This window comes from Balaenoptera acutorostrata, chromosome 9 (genome assembly GCF_949987535.1).
Source record: "Balaenoptera acutorostrata chromosome 9, mBalAcu1.1, whole genome shotgun sequence".
NCBI lineage: Eukaryota > Metazoa > Chordata > Mammalia > Artiodactyla > Balaenopteridae > Balaenoptera > Balaenoptera acutorostrata.
Window position 1 is genome coordinate 45,641,146 of NC_080072.1, and position 15,178 is coordinate 45,656,323.

At 40.2% G+C, this 15,178-nt stretch overlaps 1 non-coding gene across 1 annotated transcript; it reads right to left on the bottom strand.

Annotated features, from left to right (window-relative positions):
- Positions 1 to 9,842: 9,842 nt before the first annotated feature.
- LOC114236824 (U6 spliceosomal RNA) lies at positions 9,843 to 9,948 on the bottom strand. Its single transcript, XR_003622684.1, has one exon. It is a non-coding gene; the product is annotated as a U6 spliceosomal RNA (small nuclear RNA).
- Between the last annotated feature and the right edge of the window lie 5,230 nt (positions 9,949 to 15,178).

Here is a 15,178-nt window from a genome sequence, read left to right on the forward strand (position 1 = left end):
AGCGGTGAGAATGGGCAACCTTGTCTTGTTCCTGATCTTAGTGGAAATGGTTTCAATTCTTCACCATTGAGAACGATGTTGGCTGTGGGTTTGTCATATATGGCCTTTATTATGTTGAGGTAGATTCCCTCTATGCCCACTTCCTGGAGAGATTTTATCATAAATCGGTGTTAAATTTTGTTGAAAGCTTTTTCTGCATCTACTGAGATTATCTTATGGTTTTTATCCTTCAGTTTGTTAATATGGTGTATTACATTGATTGATTTGCGTATATTGAAGAATCCTTGCATTCTTGGGATTAACCCTGCTTGATCATGGTGTGTGATCCTTTTAATGTGCTGTTGGAGTCTGTGTGCTAGTATTTTGTTGAGGATTTTTGCATCTATGTTCATTAGTGATATTGGCCTGTAGTTTTCTTTTTTTGTGACATCTTTGTCTGGTTTTGGTCTCAGGGTGATGGTGGCCTTGTAGAATGAGTTTGGGAGTGTTCCTCCCTCTGCTATATTTTGGAAGAGTTTGAGAAGGATAGGTGTTAGCTCTTCTCTAAATGTTTGATAGAATTCGCCTGTGAAGCCATCTGGTCCTGGGCTTTTGTTTGTTGGAAGATTTTTAACCACAGTCTCAATTTCAGTGCTTGTGATTGGTCTGTTCATATTTTCTATTTCTTCCTGGTTCAGTCTTGGAAGGTTGTAGTTTTCTAAGAATTTGTCCATTTTTTCCAGGTTGTCCATTTTATTGGCATATAGTTGCTTGTAGTAGTCTCTCATGATCCTTTGTATTTCTGCAGTGTCAATTGTTACTTCTCCTTTTTCATTTCTAATTCTGTTGATTTGAGTCTTCTCCCTTTTTTTTCTTGATAAGCCTGGCTAATGGTTTATCAATTTTGTTTATCTTCTCAAAGATCCAGCTTTTAGTTTTACTGATCTTTGCTATTGTCTCCTTCATTTCTTTTTCATTTATTTCTGATCTGATCTTTATGATTTCTTTCCTTCTGCTAGCTTTGGGGTTTTTTTTTTGTTGTTGTTGTTCTTCTTTCTCTAATTGATTTAGGTGTAAGGTTAAGTTGTTTATTTGAGATGTTTCTTGTTTCTTGAGGTAGGCTTGTATTGCTATAAACTTCCCTCTTAGAACTGCTTTTGCTGCATCCCATAGGTTTTGGGTTGTCATGTTTTCATTGTCATTTGTTTCTAGCTATTTTTTGATTTCCTGTTTGATTTCTTCAGTGATCTCTTCGTTATTTAGTAGTGCAATGTTTAGCCTCCATGTGTTTGTATTTTTTACAGATTTTTTTTCCTGTAATTGATATCTATTCTCATAGCTTTGTGGTAACAAAAGATACTTGATACAATTTCAGTTTTCTTAAATTTACCAAGGCTTGATTTGTGACCCAAGATATGATCTATCCTGGAGAATGTTCCATGAGCACTTGAGAAGAAAGTGTATTCTGTTGTTTTTGGATGGAATGTTCTATAAATATCAATTAAATCTATCTGGTCTAATGTGTCTTTTAAAGCTTGTGTTTCCTTATTTATTTTCATTTTGGATGATCTGTGTATTGGTGAAAGTGGGGTGTTAAAGTCCCCTACTATTATTGTGTTACTGTCAATTTCGCCTTCTATGGGTGTTAGCATTTGCCTTATGTATTGAGGTGCTCCTATGTTGGGTGCATAAATATTTACAATTGTTGTATCTTCTTCTTGGATTGATCCCTTGATCATTATGTAGTGTCCTTCTTTGTGTCTTGTAATAGTCCTTATTTTAAAGTCTATTTTATCTGATATGAATATTGCTACTTCAGCTTTCTTGTGATTTCCATTTGCATGGAATATCTTTTTCCATCCCTTCACTTTCAGTCTGTATGTGTCCCTAGGTCTGAAGTGGGTGTCCTGTAGACAGCATATATATGGGCCTTGGTTTTGTATCCATTCAGCCAGTCTATGTCTTTTGGTTGGAGCATCTAATCCATTTACATTTAAGGTAATTATTGATATGCATGTTCTTATTACCAGTTTCTTAATTGTTTGGGGTTTGTTATTGTAGGTCTTTTCCTTCTCTCATGTTTCCTGCCTCAAGAAGTTCCTTTAACATTTGTTGTAAAGCTGGTCTGTTGGTGCTGAATTCTCTTAACTTTTGCTTGTCTCTAAAGATTTTAATTTCTCTGTCAAATCTGAATGAGATCCTTTCTGTGTAGAGTAATCTTGGTTGTAGGCTTTTCCCTTTCATCACTTTAAATATGTCCTGTCACTCCCTTCTGGCTTGCAGAGTTTCTGCTGAAAGATCAGCTGTTAACCTTATGGGGATTCCCTTGTATGTTATTTGTTGCTTTTTCCTTGCTGCTTTTAATATTTTTTCTTTGAAGTTAATTTTTGATAGTTTGATTAATATGTGTCTTGGCATGTTTCTCCTTGGATTTATCCTGTATGGGACTCTCTGTGCTTCCTAGACTTGATTGACTATTTCCTTTCCCATATTAGTGAAGTTTTCAACTATAATCTCTTCAAATATTTTCTCAGACCCTTTCTTTTTCTCTTCTTCTTCTGGCACCCCTATAATTTGAATGTTGGTGCGTTTAATATATGTTCCAGAGATCTCTGAGACTGTCCTCAGTTCTTTTCATTCTTTTTTCTTTATTCTGCTCTGCGATAGTTATTTCCACTATTTTATCTTCCAGGTCACTTATCTGCTCTTCTGCCTCAGTTATTCTGCTATTGATTCCTTCTAGAGAATTTTTAATTTCATTTTTTGTGTTGTTCATCATTGTTTATTTGCTCTTTACTTCTTCCTGGTACTTGTTAAACATTTCGTATATTTTCTCCATTCTAGTTCCAAGATTTTTGATCATCTTTGCTATCATTACTCTGAATTCTTTTTCAGGTAGACTGCCTATTTCCTCTTCATTTGTTTGGTCTGGTGGATTTTTACCTTGCTGCTTCATCTGCTGCATATTTCTCTGTTTTCTCATTTTGTTTAACTTACTGTGTTTGGGGTCTCCTTTTCACAGGTTGCAGGTTCATAGTTCACATTATTTTTGGTGTCTGCCCCCAATGGGTGAGGTTGGTTCAGTCACTTGTGTAGGCTTACCAGTGGAGGGGACTGGTGTCTGTGTTCTGGTGGGTAGGGTTGTATCTTGTCCTTCTGGTGGGCGGGGCTGTGTCCAGTGGTGTGTTTTGGAGTGTCTGTAAACTTAGTATGACTTTAGGCAGCCTCTCTGCTAATGGGTGAGTTTGTGTTCCTGTCTTGCTAGTTGTTTGGCATACAGCGTCCAGCACTGGAGCTTGCTGGCTGTTGCGTGGAGCTGTGTCTTAGTGTTGAGAGGAAGATCTCTGGGAGAGCTCTTGTCAATTGATATTATGTGAGGTCGGGAGGTTTCTGGTGGTCCAATGTCCTGGACCTTGGAGGCTCACGCCTGACATCCAGCCAGAGCACCAAGACCCTGACAGCCACATGGCTCAGAAGAAAAGGAAGAAAGAAAAAAAATAAAAACAAAAAAACAAACAGACAGAACCCTAGGACATCGGGTAAAAGCAAACCTATACGGACAAAGTCACACAAAGAAGCATACACGTACACGTTCACAAAAAGAGAAAAAGGAGAAGAAAAAAATATATATATATAAAAAAAGGAAGAGAGCAACCAAACCAATAAACAGATCCACCAGTGATAATAAGCACTAAATACTAAGCTAAGATAAACATAAAACCAGAAAAAAGTGAGATGCAGAAAGCAAACCTCAAGTCTACAGTTGCTCCCAAAGTCCACCGCCTCAATATTGGGAACATTCGTTGTCTATTCAGGTATTCTTCAGATGCAGGGTTTATCAAGTTGATTGGGGGGATTTAATCTGCTGCTCCTGAGCCTGCATGGAGAAATTTCCTTTTCTCTTCTTTATTCACACAGCTCCTCGGGTTCAGCTTTGGTTTTGGCCCTGCCTCTGTGTGTAGGCCACCCTCAGGAGTCTATTCCACCCCCCAGAGAGGAGGGGGTTAAAGCAGCGGCTGAGTAGGGCTCTCTTGCTTACTCAGGCTGGGGGGAGGGAGGGGTACAGTAGTCATAATTGGAATGCGGGGCGAGCCTGAGGCAGCAGAGGCCAGTGTGATGTTGCAACAGCCTGAGGCACACCGTGTGCTCTCCCAGGGAAGTTGTCCCTGGATCATGAGACCCTGGCAGTGGTGTGCTGCACAGGCTCCTGGCGGGGTGTGGATAGTGACCTGCGCTTGCACACAGGATTCTTGGTGGCAGCAGCAGCAGCATTAGCGGTTCATGCCCAACTCTGGGGTCCGAGCTGATAGCCACGGCTCGTGCCCATCCCTGGAGCTAGTTTAGGCAGTGCTCTGCCTTCTGTGGGCACACTGGGAAGGAATCCCCTTTCCTTCAGCACCCCAAAACAAAGGTCTCTTGCCTCTCTGGCAGGTCCAGACTTTTTCCTGGACTCCCTCCTGGCTAGCTGTGGTGCAGTAGCCCCTTTCAGGCTGTCTTCATGCAGCCAGTCCTCTCCCTGGGGTCTGACCTCTGAAGCCCAAGCCTCAGCTCCCAGCCTTAACCCACGCCGGTGGGCGAGCAGACAAGCCTCTCAGGTTGGTGAGTGCTGGTCGGCACCGATCCTCTGTGTGGGAATCTCTCCGCTTTGCCCTTTGCACCCCTGTTGCTGCGCTGTCCTCCGTGGCTCCAAAGCTTCCACCCTGCCCACCCCCCGTCTCCACCAGTGAAGCGGTTCCCTAGCGTGTGGAAACTTTTCCTCCTTCACAGCTCCCTCCCAGAGGTGCAGGTTCTGTCCCTATTCTTTTGTCTCTGTTTTTTCTTTTTTCTTTTGCCTTACCCAGGTACCTAGGGATTTTCTTGCCTTTTGGGAAGTCTGAGGTCTTCTGCCAGTGTTCAGTAGGTGTTTCGTAGGAGTTGTTCCACATGTAGATGTATTTTTGATGTATTTATGGGGAGGAAGGTGATCTCCACGTCTTACTCCTCCACCATCTTGAAGGTCTCCAAAGCTGCAGGAGGGTATGGAAAGGTTTATCACTGATATAATGAGGCCTTCTAGAGAGGAAGGTGTCTTCTGAGCAGGACTGAAAATGGTTTGCCCTTCTTAATGTAGTTTCCTTTCTCAGTCATCTTTGTTCCCTCATCTTTGTTCAACTAGCCTTTGTTCACATTGACCCCTCTGCCTCGGAAGTCCTCTTCACCTGCACCTGGCCAACTCCTGGCCATCCCCAATGGCTGAGTTCAGGAATCACCTCCCTACCTCCCATGATGCCTTGGGGTCATCCTTGGCTTCACATTTCACCTTTGTCTACAGTGATCCCTTTACCAACCTATTTACCCCACTAGCTCATGGCGAGAAGGGGTTGCATCTTATTCATTTAAAAAATGTCCTGCCACTAGCTCTGTGATTGGTATTTAGGAGAAATGCAGTAAAAGTTTGTGGACTGGAAGATATTAAACTACTAATAAAAATCCAACTGTCAGAGCTTTCTTTGTAAGCATAGATCTGATGACAACTTTTCTCTACTCAATGATGTTTATTCTGAAACAATGAGGACTATATGCAGGATAAAACACAAGACTTGCAGCCAACTTCTCCCTTGCAAGACCAGGGAGAACCTGGCTGGAGACCTGTTTAACCCAGGTGACCTAAGACAGATTAGCCAGAGGGAGAGCAGAAATCGGAAGGAAGGAGAAGCAAAGGCCCAGCTGGGTGACCATCCTGCTTTGGTAGCCACATCCCAAAGGAACAATTGCCTTAGCTCCTCTCTGTGACAAGCCGGCTCTGTCTACTCAGTCCCATCTGATCACTGGCAACCTCTTGGTGGAGCATCAGAACCTATTATGTCTCACACGTTATCTCCTCTAAGGAGCTCAGGTGATGGTGCTCAGGTGGTCAGAGGTGCTGTGGGCTTCTTCTCCCTGTCAGGTGACAACAATGATCTCAGGTGACAAAGCTGTCAGTCATGACCCCAGGAGACCTTTAAAAACCTAGGAGAGCAAACCCCACTACAGGGCAGTGACTCCCAGTCCTGGCTGTACATTAGAAGCACCTGGGTAGCATCCGAACCTCACCATATTCAGGCAATACCCCTAATAATTGAATCAGAATGCCTGGTGGTGGGGCCCAGGTGTCAGTAATGTTTAAAATTCTCCAGGTAATTCCAATATGTGGCAAGATGGAGAAGCACTGCTGTAGGAGTGGGAGTGGTACAGGGCTGGGTCAGAAGAAAGAAACTCATTAACCTGGCTTTTTTCTGGGCCAGATGTGCTTCCTTCATAAAAACAGTTAAAGATTAAGCTACTTTTCTCCTTCCTCTCCCCTACAATGGTGAATAAAATAGACATAGTTCTATGCATCATGGAGCCTATAGTCAAGTAGAAGAGATAGACAATGAACATTATAAATTATGAAAATTCCATGGAGAAGAAAGCAGGGTGCCATGTGGAAAATAACTTATTTTATACTGATTTATAGGGAAGTGAAATTGAAGCTGAGACCTACAGGATAGGAAGGAGCCAGTCATTTGAAATGATCGGAAGAGCATTCCCAAGCTGAGAGATCAGCATGTGCTATGGCTCTATGACAGGAGAACGCTTGATGTGTCTACTCCAATTCGACATCTACCACAAACATTCTCTTATTACCTACGCTGTGGCAGGTAGAATATAGAGATGGCAGGCATGTTCCATACATTGAGGAGTTTATAATTCAGTGTGTCGAGAAATAGATTGCAAGAAGCAAAGTTTAGCAGGACTCCTGGGGGAGAAATTTAATTCTGCCCAATGTACGAAGTGGTATATATGTATGGGGGTGATCAGAGGTCTCAGATGGGAGAATTAAGGCTTTGAATGATGACATAAACCACATCTTTTGTCAGATGCTCTCTTTGACATCTGTGGGAAGAATTTTCCAGATTGATAGGGGACAAAGTGCCACAGGTACCAGGAAGCACATGTGTAAAGGCATGGAGGCATCAGTGTTTGGCACGCTTGGGGAATGAAGAGTTTGTGTATCTGGGGCTTCAGGCGAGGCCATATGATGTGATGCGGGTGTGGCTGGAAACAGGTGAAACTGATAAATGAATGATACTAGGGACTCTCTGGGTTGCCTGGCATTGGGGTTACCTAGGATGGATGATTCTCTAATCCCAGAAGAGGCTGCAAGTCCCGTGGGACCTGGATAGGCTCTACTCTCTCCTCGGTCAGAGTTAGCTGTGCCTGAATTCAGTTTCCCATGGAATGGGGGCTCCCAGGGTCTCCAGGTGCAGCAGTCCTCCACACACCTGGCACTTCAACCTGCATCTCTTGGTGCCTGAGTCCCAAATGCTTATCCTTTGTCCCCTTCCTGGGGCAAAAACACTTTTACATTTCCTCCTTACAAATGGAGAACAACAAGGGGTAGAACCCTCTGATGACCCACTGTATACACAGCTGTGCTGCAGCCTAAACATCCTTCTCCACAGAATGCCAAGAGGACGGGGCTGGGCACACCTGCTGACCCTCTGCCCACAAGTTCCAGGTGCGCCAACTGATGCTTGCTGCTATTTGTTCCAAGCTCTTTCCACCATAAAAGGGATGCTGGGGCAGGGAAAAGGTGAAGATGAGGCTGCATGGTTTGGTGGGGCTAAATTTGGAAGGGTCTTGTGCGCCATGAAGCTTGAACTCCAAACTTAGGAATGAGGAACCAGGGAAGGATTTCCAGCCTGGGAGGGCCATGGTCAGATCTGTGATTTTGAAAGATTTCTCTGTTGGCTAACGTGGAGGATGGGCTGTAAAAGAATGATACTAGACACTGGGGTTCCTAGAAATGTTAGCTCCCTGAGAGCCAGCCATTTTGTTTCTTTTGTTCACTGCTTTTCTCCAGGGTCTAGGACAGTGCCTAGCACATGGCTAGTGCTCAATAGATATTTGATGAATGAATGAAAGCGGTTAGGAAGCTATTGTCCTGGTCCAGGTGAGAGATGATGCTTAAACTTGGTCAGTGGTTTGGGGATGGAGAGGAGTTAGAGATATTGAGACAGTGTGGAGGGAGGGTTTAGGATGGGACAGCACAGCTAGAATAGCAACTAAAATGGCTTTACTCCTTTAGCCAGCACCACGGACAGAGAATTCAATAACGTGGCTATAGTGGTAAGGACTGCTGGTTGACGTAAGATTCTCATAAGATTCTCTATTTTCCATCCTGGGATTCGGGCTCCTACCCCAAGGAGTCATGGGCTCCATGATGGGCATCCTCTTCCAGGAAGTCAGGCCTGGGTACCATACTATCCTTGGTGAACTCCATGATACCTTGGCTTCCTGGTGCAGTAGATGGAATTGTTATTGCATTTGTTGTAGTGCACAGTAGAAGACCTACAGAGTTTCTGTCTCTGACATATTTTTCTATTTAAAATGGAAGGGATACTGTTAAAATGAAATTTTCCTTCTGTACGCTTTCAAAACTCAACCTCCCATCCTGCACAGTGCCCTTTGACAATCCACGTAAAAAAATCCGCAAATCTAGTCTACACATGGGCAAACCGTTGTTTATTCTCTAGATTTTATTCATATGTTTGGTTTTTATGATTTTCAAGGCAATTTGGGCTGGTCACTGACCAGCAAGGCCACGGGAGTGCTGGCAGTACAGTTTTAAGGTATTTTCTGGAACCTATCTTGGGCACTCTTAACGGTGGCTCACAGGACTGCATTGTGATAATGACTATACTAATGATGATCCCTCACAGTACAAATTACTTAACAGCATTGCTTAATTTATTCTTTTCAAATACCTTTGTATGTGGCATGTGACAGAAGACTCACCTCCATTTTACAGATGTAGGGGCTGGAACCCAGACACCGATTGCTAACAGATGGCCCATCTGGGGTCAGTATCCACACTTCTGACTTCTGGTCCAGCGGTCTATTTATTTCCCCACCATGAGCTGGGCAATGTGGGGAACTCCAGATTTTATTGACTGGGTGGTTTGTGATATGGGTCAAGGGAGGTCAGGTGACCTCTCTCCGCCTGGAAAGGAGGAAATCTGTGATTCTCTCTCTCTTTCCAAATTTCCAAAGAGGAAGCAACTCTCAGCCAGAGCAGGAGCCTAAGTCTTGTTTGTAGGCAGTGGGGTGTACAGGTGGCTCATTGCTGTGTGCCCCGGGGCAGCAGTAAATTGATATTTGTTGATCTCCAAGCCTCTGGCAGAGATGGGGAGGAAGGGATGGGAAAGTGACATTTTTGTAAATAACCACACCTGGTTCTAAGACAGAAGGACTGGCATGTCCCCGTAGCCTCATCAATTACCGTCAACCTTTCGCAAAGGGAGCCCTAGGGGAAAGAATCTCTTCACACTCTTATGATTATTTATAGACACCCCCTCCTGTCCACACTCTGAGGGGAGTTTGGTTTGCTCAGCAGTGGCCTCCTTCCAGATGTGTTTATATTCCTCCAGGCCCAGGGGAGTGCATCCTTCCGCCCCTCCATTACACGGAGCAGAGGGGATGCCTGGCATTGGGACTTAATGAAGATGTGGAAGGAGAGACAAGCAAGGGGCAGCATGCCTGAATTCCTCAGCTAGATTCATGTATCTCCCGGCGATCGCTGATTGAATAGCCACTTTGCTGCTAAAGAAGGCAATTCAACACAGTGGTTAAATAAACATGATTTGCAAGCAGATAGACCTGGATTTAAGTCCCAGCTCTGCCATTTACAAACTGTGTGGCTTTGGCTAAGTTACTTACAGTTTCTGTCTCCATTTCCTCATCTATAAAATGGGATAATAACATCTCCACTCAGGGTCATTGTGAGGTTTGAGTGCAAAGGGCTGAGCAGTGCCTGACACAGCAGGTGATATGTATGTGGTGCCTGTTCTTTTAAAACATTAAAAAATATGGAATGCTTCACGAATTTGCATGTCATCTTTGCACAGGGGTCATGCTAATCCTGTCTGTATTGTTCCAATTTTAGTCTATGTGCTGCTAAGTGAGCACTGGTGCCTATTCTTATAAGACACTACCGTGTGTGTGTGTGTGTGTGTGTGTGTGTGTGTGTGTGTGTGTGTGTGATTTGAAAGAAACAAGCCTGAAGAAACAGAGGCAGTGTAGGCAGTACAGGCAGGGAATTTCTGGTGAAAAAGTAACTATTAAAACCTAGAGAAGGAGAGATCGCCACAGACAAGGCAGGTCAGAGGGGAATTCTTTGCAGAAGAGGTGACTGAGCTACCTGAGTATCTGAGGTATGTTATTGGACATGCCAGCAGGGTACCCACCACCTGATTGTGGGTTGGCAGAATGCCTTAGACCAGCTTTTAAGAAAGGCTGTTTTAGCCTGGGAAGGAGGCCTGGGCTGCCAGTGTCCTGTGTTAAGGCTTGGCAGCCTCTCCAGATGGAGAGTTTTGTTGGCATGCCACACTTTGAGTGGAGCATTTGTTTCACAGGTAATCCAGTCCCAGCAAAAGTGAGGCTGCCTAAAATGACAAAAAAAAAAAAAAAAGAAAAAGAGATACATTTTGGATGAGTTACATGCAGTTAATGGATTTTCCTACTCTGTTCTCTCCTTTCAAATGACCTACCTTCACTGATATAATGATTACTCACTCTATGAACTTCTTGCATTAAAAAGTCTTTATTAGAAATTCAAAAATTTACAAAATTGGACATAATACTACAAGGAACCCTTGGGTACCTATCACCCAGTCACAAAATAAACTCATGGCCACTTTAGTTTCATTTATACTCTCTCTGCCAGAGTACTTAAAACACATCCCCCAAATCATTTCATTTCACCTGTAAATATTTATGTATGTCTTTCTAAAAGATAAGAAGTTTTAAAAAGAACAATCTTAATATCATTATTACAAGGAAAAAATTAGAAAATTCTTAGTATCATCAAATATCCAGTTAGTGCTCAAATTTCCACAATTGTCTCCTATTTTTTTTCCAGTTGAATTAGGATCTAAATAAGATTCACACATTGCAAGTGGTTGATATTTCTTTTGGTCTCTTTGATTTATAGATTTCCCTGCCCTCTCTTCATTCCCTTGAAATTAGTTGATTGAAGAGACTAGGTCATTTTCTACTTTCCAGACAGGACTGCACCACTGTGGTGTCACCTACCTTGCTCCTGTGTCCCTTATATTTCCTATAAAATGGCAGCTAGATCTACTGACTTGGTCTGATTCAGATTTATTTGTTTATTTTCAAGGCTACATTGTTGTGTGCTTCCACCAGCCAGCACTTAATGTCTGGTTGTCTCCTTTGTGTTATAACAGCCATTGGTAATCATTACCCAGAACCATGATTTCATTTGGGGGTTTGCGAAATGGTGGCATTCTAACTCTATCATTTTTCCTCATTTATTACGTGAGCTATTTCTATAAAGAACTGTTTCCTTATCAACTATGTGGTTAACTTATGATATAGTTTAATCAGGAAAAAACAGGTTAAATGATTGATTCTTCCCCTACACTTACCAGTGTTCAGAATTAGTGGGTTGGTTTCCTTATATCCTCCAGTGCTGACCAATGAGGCTTTTCGTTTTATAGGGGCTCATGAATTTAAACATACTCCATGTGTTTCAACCATTGCAGTTATTGTTTTCTTGGATGCTAAGGTTTTGCCGTTTCTGGTCAGTGAGTAGGATCTTCTTTCCCGAGTTGCTTCCTAAGTTCTGACACAACCATGACTTCAGTTGCCGTTGACAGATTCCTTGCTTTTTGGGAAGAAAAGATGTCCAACCTTGGAAATGAAAATATTTCTTAAAGAGAAAATATGCTGTAAGTTTATACTGATATTTTCAATTAAACTTTAGGATTACAGGGCTTTGCTTAACTTCTGTGATTTTATTTTGAATCTTTTCCTTTTATGCTAAGAATCTTGATTCTTAATGACAACAGCATTATTGCTTATTTGCTTTACCCCATTTTTAACACACACATAGATTCATATAAAATCAATATCAAATATATGATTAGTGAAAATATTATTATATCAAACAATATCAAATATATGGTTAGAGAAAATATTATTATTATTGCAGTTCTTAGGTATATCCTACTAGAGACATATAGTTGAATTACTGTATTTTCAAACCATTTAAAATAACACACCTCTGCATGATTAAGCTATCAACTCAATGTGCAACTAGGGTCCTTTATTTTATTTTGCCCTTGATTTTAGGAATTGCCTTTTTCATTCTGATTTAACATTTTCATGGTTCTAAAGTTGAATCTAAAAAACAAGGTATTATTCAGAGAAGTCCAGCTTCTATCCCAAACTCACCTCTCTTTTTTCTCCTTTCCCTTTAGACAACAATTTTATTTACTTTATGGTTTATCCTTCCATAATTGTTTACATAAGCAAAACCACACATGAATACATATATACTCTCTTAGATAGATGGTAGCTTATTATATACACTTTAGTCCACCTTTTTCTTTTTCCCCCACTTAGCATTACATTCTGGAGATCATGGCATAACAATGTATAGATATTCCACATTCCTTTCTATAGTTGCGTGGTACTTCACTATCTGAATGTGTTATAGTTTATTCAACTAGGCCCCTATTAATGGACATTTGGGTTTTTGCTGTTACAAAAAAAATGTGGTCATGTTTTTGTGTTTCTGTCAGTGTTTCTTTTGGAGAGATTCCTACAAATAGGCTTCCTGGGTCAGAGTGCCAGTGTTATTTTGCTAGATATTACTAATTCCCCTTCATAGTGTTTGTACCTTTTTTCATTCCTTTCAGCAATGATGGGAGTGCCTATTTTCTCAAAGCTGGAACAAAAGAGAATTTATCAATCTTTTGGATTTTTGCCACTCTGATAGGTGAAAAATGGTATATTAGTATACTTTAAGCTTGCCTTTTATTATGTGCACAATCAAGATCTTTTCATATAAATAGGAGGCATTTGTATTTAGTTTTCTGTGATTTGTCTGTGCATATCTCCAGTCTTTTTTTTTCTCTCTATAGGATTATTGGTCTCTCATTCTTTTTAAAATTCTTTATATATTGGAAATATTAACTCTTTATCTATGATAAAAGTTGAAAAATTTCCCCCAGTTTGTTATTTGTCTCTTTCCTTTCCTTATGGTGTTTTCTTACTATGTAAGTAAGCAATTTTTTTTTCTTATTTTCATGTAATAAAATTCATTAATCTTTTCCTTTATGGCTCCTAGATATTGAGTCAGAGGTAGGAAAGTTCCCCCTCACACCTGGATTGTAGAATAATTCAGACTTGTTTTTTCTATACTTGTATGGATTCATTTAATACGTTTAACTTTCTCATCCGCTTGGAATTTATCTTGGTATACCATGTGGGGAATGAATACAATTTTATCTTTTTACACGTGGCTATTCAGTTAGCCCATACCTTTGATTAAAAAGAACATCATTTCCCCCACTAATTTGAGATTCTGCCTTCACGGTATACTAAATTTCCAAATACAATTAGATCTATTTCTGGATTTTCTATTTTGTTTTATTGGTCTATGCATGTAACACCACCACACTCTTTCAGTTAGCAACATTATAATATGTTTTGAAGTCTGATGAGGCTATCCCTTTCTTACTTCTCTCTTTTTTTTCCAGCTGTTTTTTAAAAAAAATTTTTCAGGATTTTCCCCTCTTGGCTATTCTTGCTTATCTGTTCTTCCAAATGAATTTTATAATAAACTTATCTAGCTCCAGCAAGAAATTTAGTCATATTTTTATTGGATTATATTAAATTTATGAGTTATATTAAATTAAATTTTATGAATTAGCTTAGGGAGACCTGAAATCTTTGATATTGAGTCTTCTTATCCAAGAATATGGTATATCTTTCTATTCATGCAAGGTTATTTTTGTGTATTTTTGAATTGTTTTATAGTTTTTCTTCATAGAGGTTTTGGGCGTTTCTTGTTAAATTTATGCCGTCACATTTAATTTTATTTGGCTTTCACAGAGAGGGTTTTCTTTTTCAATGTAAACTGATTTTTGTTTATATATATGAAAACTTGATTTTTGTAGATTGATTTTATAACCTATTTCACTAAATTTTTTTGTTTATAGTCATTTTCTATGGGTTCCTTTGGGTTTTCTAGAGGCGTACTTATATAATTCTTAGCTCTTGTAATATGATGGATAATACAAATGGATTTTAGAGTATTGAATCCACTCTACATGGTCATGATGAATATTTTGATGTGCTGTTGGAATCTGTTTGTTAATTATTTAATATATTTATTGATATTTAGAAGTGATATTGGTCTATAGTTTCCTTTTGTTGATGCAATCTTTTCAGATCGAGATTGAAGTTGTACTCACTTCATAAAATAACTTAGAAATAGAATTTCCCTGAGAAACAATCTGGACCGGGTACATTTTTGTGGGAAAGCTCTTTTCATACTTCCTCTATTTCTTCTGTGGTATATGATATGTTTAGACTTTCTGTCTCTGCTGGGGTTGATTTTGACAAGTTGTGTTTGTCTAGAAAATTATCCACTTCATCTACTTTTCCAAATTTATTTGCAAAGAATTATATAAAGTAGATTCTTATCATTTTTTAAAAAAGTGTGCAGTTTTGATGGTTATTTCCTCCTTGTCATTTCTAATTTTATGTATATGGTACACCCCCCACCCCTGCCTTTTTTCCCACAATTATATTAGCTAATGGGTTCTTTTATTACGCTCTTTTTTCAAATAATTAACTTTTGGATGTATTTATTCATTCTATGTTTTTCTGTTTCTAACTCGTATCTTTTTTTTCTTTTCCATTATGGTTAATTACAAGATATTGAATATAGTTCCCTGTGCTATACCATAGGACCTTGATGTTTATCCATTCTAAATGTAATAGTTTGCATCTACTTACCCCAAACTCCCAGTCCATCCCCCCAACACCCCCTCCTTCGCAACCACAAGTGTGTTCTCTGTCTGTCAACCTGTTTCTGTTTTGTAAGTTCATTTGTATCATATTTTCAATTCCACGTATAAGTGATATCATATGGTATTTGTCTTTCTCTTCGTGACTTACTTCACTTAGTATGATAATCTCTAGGTCCATCCATGTTGCTGCAAATGACGCTATTTCATTTTTTATGGCTGAGTAATATTCCATTGTATATACGTACCACATTTTCTTTATCCATTCATCTGTCAATGGACATTTAGGTGGTTTCCATGTCTTGGCTATTGTAAATCGTGCTGCAGTGAACATTGGGGTGCATGTACCTTTTCGA